The sequence below is a fragment of the Sciurus vulgaris genome, assembly GCF_902686455.1.
Source record: "Sciurus vulgaris genome assembly, chromosome: 3".
Classification (NCBI taxonomy): domain Eukaryota; kingdom Metazoa; phylum Chordata; class Mammalia; order Rodentia; family Sciuridae; genus Sciurus; species Sciurus vulgaris.
In genome coordinates this window covers 114,248,822-114,256,280 of record NC_136463.1, presented here as the reverse complement: position 1 = coordinate 114,256,280, position 7,459 = coordinate 114,248,822, and the positions used below count along the sequence as shown (strand labels likewise).

The 7,459-nt window shown below is 34.5% G+C and overlaps 1 pseudogene across 1 annotated transcript; it reads right to left on the bottom strand.

The window, feature by feature from the left end:
* Positions 1–214: 214 nt before the first annotated feature.
* Positions 215–2,210, bottom strand: LOC306656782 (large ribosomal subunit protein uL30-like; annotated as a pseudogene). Its single transcript has one exon. The product of its transcript is annotated as a large ribosomal subunit protein uL30-like (transcript).
* Positions 2,211–7,459: the final 5,249 nt, after the last annotated feature.

Below are 7,459 nucleotides of genomic sequence, written 5' to 3'. Positions count from 1 at the left end.
AAAACAATGAAACTATCATCCAGGCTCTAATTAAACTTCATGTAAGGAGACTTTTGTTTTGTTAATTTTGTGAATCAACCCATGGGAATTATGACTTTTTTTCCTCGAGATGTTTTAGTCACATAGAACAATAAGGACAAAACACTTGTTTTCCTCGAGATGTTTTAGTCACACAGAACAATAAGGACAAAACACTTGTTGTTCTGTGTGTAAATGAAGAATATGATACATTTTGAAATAATGTCTTTTTTTATAGAAAGGAAATTAGTGAAAATTATTAGTTCACAATTAACATAGTAAAATTATTAATACATTTTAAGTAATTTGGAAATTGCCATATAAGAAGTGCTTTTATAATTCTCTCTGGTTTTACCTATAGATAATGAGTTGTTTAGTTCGAAAAAGGTGGCTGAGAAAAACACTGTTTCTCTACATTTCACAATACTTCTGACACCAGATTCGTTCTCCTCACTAAGTAATTCTTCAACTTTCTGGACATCAGCTGGTTATCCAGCAATTTAATTCAAATTTGGACACAATGTACTTAGAGTTAGTGTCAAATCCCAGATTTGACAAGTTGGCTCTGCCCCACAGGACTACCTCAACTTCAGGTGCCAGCTGCCAACTTCTGACCAACAAGTTATTAACTGGGGGTTCCCACAGCCCCCTCCTTGGTTTAGTAATTTGCTAGAATGTTTTACAGAACATGAGGAGACAAAATTTTAAGTTTACCAGTTTTTACTAAGATTATTATAAGGGATGAATACCCAGATGAAGTACCTAGGATAATGTCCAGAAGGGTCCCAAGCACAAGGGCTTCTTTCTTCATGGAATTGGGGTGAGCCATTCTCTTAACGTGGATACGGGCATCAACCTGGAAATGCATCAAATCTTGCTCTTCCCTGGTTTTTATAGCATTTAATCTCTAGTCCCTCTCCTGATCCCCCTTAAATTAGTGGGTAGGACTAAAAGTTGCAACCTTTTACTTCTTTCTATTGATTGGCCCTATCCTAAAGCTGTTTTTGGAATGGGGACCTCAAGTCATCTCATTAGTATAAGTTTAGGTACGATTTTAAAGGCTTGTTATAAATAACAATAGACATTCCCATTTCTCAGGAAATTTTTAGGAGTTCTGTGCCAAGAATGACTACAGATACCAAATATATTTTTATTATATCCAATGACAAACAATTGGAATCCTGATAAAGCATCTCTTTAAAGTTTTAAAGAGAGAGCTGGGGTTGTGGCTTAGTGGTGGAGCACTTGTCTAGCATGTGTGAGGCCCTCAGTTCAATTCTCAGCACTGCATATAAATAAAATAAAGGTCCATTGACAACTATAAAAAATATTTTTTAAAAAGTTTTAAAGAGATTTCATGTGCTTTTTTTTTTTTCTTTTGAGAGCAGATACTGTTTTATTAACTGACCAGATTACAAAAATATGATGGTAGATACCTTAGTTCATCCTTCTAATAAGTCTGTTGATCTGGTCTTCCCTGTTGCCAGCATTTCCACCTTCTGCAAAATGGGTGGTCTTTTTCTTCATTCCTCCTCTTGGAGATGATAATTTGAAGGGTCACAGGAAGTTATTTGCTTCTTTGAAGCGTTTTCCAACAGTGTAGATCTCATGAATGAGATCCTCCATGTAGATGATGCCGTATTTACTAAGAGATCATATAATCGAAGCGTTATCTGTCAAGGCAATTTGTTTCTTATTGATTTTGCCATAGCCATGCTTGTAGATTAGTTCATTCACTGACTTCAGGTTTGGGTTCCCCCATGCAATATATGGTTCCATGATCTGCAGCATGTTAATTGAAGCCTTGTTTAGCTTAGTGAAAGTGCTGTTTAAGGGTTTGGTGGAGGTGAAGAAGTTGTAACACCTTATGAACTTTTTGCTCACACCATTGATACTCCTGATCCTGATGACAAATGCCTGTTTGGGTTTTGCAGGTACATAGAAGTTGCCAGCTTTTCTTGCCATCTTAGCCATTTGAATCTCCGTTCTGTACATCTGCCTATATTCCTTGTGGTAATGCTTGGCTTTTTCATAGATAAGCTTCCTCCTTGCCTTTTGAAGCATTTTTTTGGACAAACTTCTTTCTCAGGCACTTTACCTTCAGCTCTGCATAATTCCTTCTCTTTTTCTTAAGTGTTTCTAGTACAGCAGGAACCTTCTTTTCCTTCTGCAACCTCCATGGTTCCAGCTGGAAAAAGAGCTGCATCTGCTTGTTTTTGCTCTTGATTTTGTTTAGTACCTAAGGCAGCTTTCTTTTGGGAGAAAATAATAAGATTTTAGGGGCTGAGGTTGTGGCTCAGGGGTAGAGCACTTGCCTCACATGTGTGAGGCACTAGGTTCAATTCTCAGCCCCACATATAAATAAATGAATAAATGAATAAAATAAATGTCCATCAACAAGTGAAAAAAATTTTTTTAAAAAGATTTTAGGCTTTTAAGTTGTAATATGAAAAAGGAATTTTAAAATTGAGAAATAGCCATCTACTTTATTCCTAGACATTCATTGGGAAACAGTGGAATCCTGATTTTGAGGATCTCTAGACTACATAGTGAGCTTCTCAATTATCTCCAACAGCGAGTACTAAATTAGAGGTGCTCATCTTCCCAGAAAGCCTGTGAAATCACCAAAGCCATTTAGTATCCATTATATAGAACCACTTTGCTTTTCTTTCTTTTTTTTTTTTTTTTATTGTAAACAAATGGAATACATGTTGTTTCTCTGTTTGTACATGGCGTAAAGGCATACCATTTGTGTAATCATAAATTTACATAGAGCAATGTTGTTTGATTCATTCTGTTATTTTTTCCCTTCCCCCCACCCCCACCTTGCTTTTCTTGATAAAAATTGTAAATGGTTAAAGTTAAAAATTGATGGCTTTCAAGGCTGTTGGTGCCTGTCAGTTCTACAGGTGAGCACTTTATTTAACTTTATGAGAGTGTCAGTTGTCAGTTTTAAGAGTACAGGCTCTAACTTCTTTCATCAGTTTCATTGTGTCTTAGCAGGGAGTAATTTGAAGTAGTAGTAATCATTGGAACCGTTGCCTTGGTTGCCTCTGTGAACATTAAAGGGAAGTTGGTCTGATGTTTTACACGTACCCTGCCTAGACCGACGGTTAAGATTTAAGGACAGGAAACATTTAGTGAATGCCATGCACCAAAATCCTTCTGGGAATTAGAACCTATAGCTATAACCTGCTTGTCTTCCTTCCTTAAATGTAGCACTTCTAAATTACTATCTAGCAAACCAAAGCTCAAATGTAAACTGTAGAACAAAACTCGAGATTTTACCTGCTGACACTGCCAACTACTTTCTAACTAAGGATTTTCCACTCCAGTGATCAAATGTACTGTCTTTCGCTTTTGGCCTATACAGTTTGCATCAATGAAGTTGTCTGAACCTCTTCTGGTTCTTAGTACAGCTTTCTTCGTGAATCACTTTTGCTCAAAGAACTCTTTTTTAAAAATATTATTTAATTAATTATTTTTTTTAATGTGGTGCTGAGGATCGAACCCAATGCCTCATGTGTGAGGCAAGTGCTCTACCACTGAGCCACATCCCCAGCCCCTCAAAGAACTCTTAAATATATATTTTGTCTGAAGTTTTTCTCATGAAATTAGTAAACAACTTTTAGCCAGGGTACCAACATAATCAGCGTTTATACAGATCGGAAATGATCTGCTGTTTACTTGGTTGCATTGTATTTAAAGTGGTGCGTTTCTAACTTGATAAAACTGCTTGGTATAGTATTAACAAAACTTCTATTTATGTTTCATAATATCTTCTATTTTTTAATTTTAGTTTTATTTACTTATTTTGGTGCTGGGATTGAACACTGGGCCTTTACTCTACCACTGAGCTATATCCCTAAGCCCCAGGATCTAATATTTTTATGCTTGCTTTAAACTGAGATAGCAGGCTTCTTTTTTATGTACCATGTTAAATAGTTAAAACTGTCTTGCTATTAAAGCTGCTCATCTTTTTTCCTTAAAACATTAAATAAGAAAGGGAAAATAATTGGTAGCAAATGAAGTTTCCAATGATCAAGAATATTAAAATCATTAATAAAATATACTTACTTTTTTTTCTATGTTCAGCTGAGGTTTTAGTTCTTAACAATACATCGGTAAATGAAGTTAAAGCATATCTTACAGAGCTGAACAAAGTAAAGCAAATGAAATTTAATTACCAGGCAATAGTGATTTAACCTGAAGAGCTATAAAACTCAGTTCTCCAAAATTCAAGACATAAGCACAATTAAATAAATATTAAGAGTTCTATGGTAAAATAACTTTTTTTTCCCTGCCAGACATAAACCTGAAAGTAATTTGAAGATAAAAATTCATCTCCAAATTTGGAACTTTAATGAAATGAATGTATTATACCAAAGCTGAGGATGTTCCCCTCCACCCTCCAGTTGTTAAAAATAGAGACAATTCCCTTTTATTTATTTATTTATTTGTTTCTTGGTTGTGCTGGCAGTTGAACTCAGGGCCTTGCACATATACACATACTCTACCAATGAGCTATGCCTCAACCTCTAGAAAATAAATTTCAAATTTTTAAAAAATATTTTTTAGTTGTTGATGGACCTATATTTTATTTATTTATGTGCTGTGCTGAGAATCAAACCCACTGCCTTGCACATGCTAGGCAAGCCTACTATCACTGAGCAATAACCCCAGCCCACCTTTTCAAATATTTAGAAACATCATTTTATAGTTCATTACTGGTATTGTTTGAGAAATGCGTAACTGTGGGACTTGAAGGGTGTAAATTCAATGATCAGAACATTTGCCTAGCATGCATGCCTAAAGGCTGATCCCCAGAACTGGAAGAAAAAAAAAAGTGCATAGTTGTACTGTCTAATATGATAGCCACAAGTAACTGTTAAATTGAAATACTGCATTTATAAAAGTCAGTTCCTTATTCACATTATTCATATTAAAAGTGTGCTGTAGTTGGGTGTGGTGGTATACAGCTGTAATATCAGTGACTTGGGAGGCTGAGACGTGAGAATCACAAGTTCGAGATCAGTCTGGGCAACTTAGTGAGACCCTGTCCCAGAATAAAAAAATAAAAAGGACTAGGGTTATAGCTCAGTGGCATGGTGACCCTGGGTTTAATCCCCAGTATCACAGGGGAGGAAAAAAAAAAAAAAAAAAAAGCAGCAGCAGCAAAATCCTATGAGGCTGGGGGTCTAGCTTATTTAGCATGTATAATGAGACCCTAGGTTCAATCCAAGCACCAAAAAAGAGAGGGGGGTGAGTCTGCGACATTTTTTCCATGTCATAATCCAAGATTACAATATTTTATTAACCCTACAAATAGCATATGATTTGTGAAATTATTTTTCATATATAAGTTTTGAAAATTATTTTAAAAAATGCTTTGTGGTGTTGAAGATTGAACTCAAGGGCTTTACATATGCTAGACAAGCACTTTACCCACTGAACTACATTCCCATCCCTGTGTTTTGTCTTTTTATAACCACAACGTAAGAGCCTAGAACATAGCAAATACAGTGACTATTGCTTTAAATGAATTTTGGGACTAATTAACATATTTTCCATGTTAATACTGAATAGTGAGGAAAACAGGAAAGTATTCATTTCTTTCAGTCTTTTCAGTGGATTAGATAGAGTTAAATATTCTTACTTTGTACATATGGGTACTTAACAGAGTTGTCAAGTAAAGGTTAAGACTTGACTATACTAAAATTGATTACACAAAGACTTTCTCGTTTGGGGGCAAAGTAAGAGTAAAATTAAAGATAGTACATGCTAATTCCTAGAAAAATATCTAGGATTCAGTAGCATAATTTAAAATTATTTTCCTACATTTGTAGGTAGGAAACATTGGTAGGGGTTTTCTGTGGGTAAATATAGTTGAGGTGCTCTGTGTGTATTTACTGAAATGCTGACTTGTGGAGAAATAGTATATAACCAATATATTAGTTGAGTTACGTTTACATAAAATGTATTACTCTTTATTCATGTAATTTGAATACGTTTCCTAGTTTTAACATGATTTTAGAGAATTACCTTTTGCTTGTAAAAACCACTTAGATATTTTATGAGAAGCTTTAATATTTACCTGGCTTTATCCTCTAGAGTCATTTCAGTTTCATCAGAATTTTTTTCCTCATGCAATTACCAGTACCCAGTAAGTCATGTGTAAAAATTGCTACCATAAGGAAGGAATGACTTTACTATTTTTTTATACTCCAAGCTTTAGGGCTTTAAGTAAAGTATACATTTTTAACTCTAGACTTAGTATTAAGCATCCTACTTTTTTTAAATCAAAAGCAAAATGGTACGTTTGTCTTTTTATTTAGCTAAAAATGTTGTTTGAATGTGACTATGGAATTTTTAATACTGTTTTTTGAATTGTAGAGTTTTATAGAAAGTATAGTCATTTCTTCCACAAGACTTTTTTTAAAAAATATTTTTAGTTATAGATTACACAATACTTTTATTTATCTTTTTTATGTGGTGCTGAGGATCGAACCCAGTGCCTCACACATGCTAGGGAAGCACTCTACCACTGAGCTACAACCCCAACCCCCACAAGACTTCTTGAACTGACTCTTTACCCATCACAAGACTCTTTGCATAAATAAAAATGGAGGGTATAATGCTCAACAAGTAAGTAGTCCTTGAAGGCAGTTCTTTGGATATAAAGTTCAGTAATGTGTTTCACCTTCTTAGCCACTTCTGATCTGATTTGTTTGTTATAAGTTAGTTTAGAGAAGATGTTTGCAGTCTTATCTTCTCTGACTCCTTTCTACATCATTTAAAGCTACTCAACAAATTCTCTTTGAAAATCTTTTCTTTTGATTAGTGTTATTTTCCATTTTCCTACTTCTTAGACTTAAAAACCCCTGTGATGCCACTTCCCTTATTTTTAAGTATCCCCCAAATTTTGCTGGATATTCTTTTCTTTCTGTTACCTTGGTAAACTTGCCCATACTCTTGACTTAAACTATAGTTTTCATGACTTATTTTCAAATATTGAACTGTTCTAAATTTCTGTCTGCTTGGGGAAGCATCTCCATTTGACTGGCATATAGTAACACCAACCTTACTTTTCAAAACATTTCACTTCAGTTTTGTTTCATTGTGTTAGAATCTTAGACATAATCTTAACATCTACCTTACTGTTCAAAACATTTCACTTCAGGTTTCTTTCATTATGTTAGAATCTTAGACATAATCTTTCATTCTTTGCTGTCCTGGTTCTTGATACTTCATTTAGGATCAGGTCTTGTTTCCCACATTTAAGATATGTCTTAGATTTCCTATTCCATTTACAATTCTTCATCTTAACTATCCAGGCCCTCATTATCTTATATTTGTAATTCAACATCCCCACTTTCCAACGACCTCCTGCTTTTTTTTTTTTTTTTTTTTTAAAGCTTCCTAAACTTTTCCTGTAGTGGCT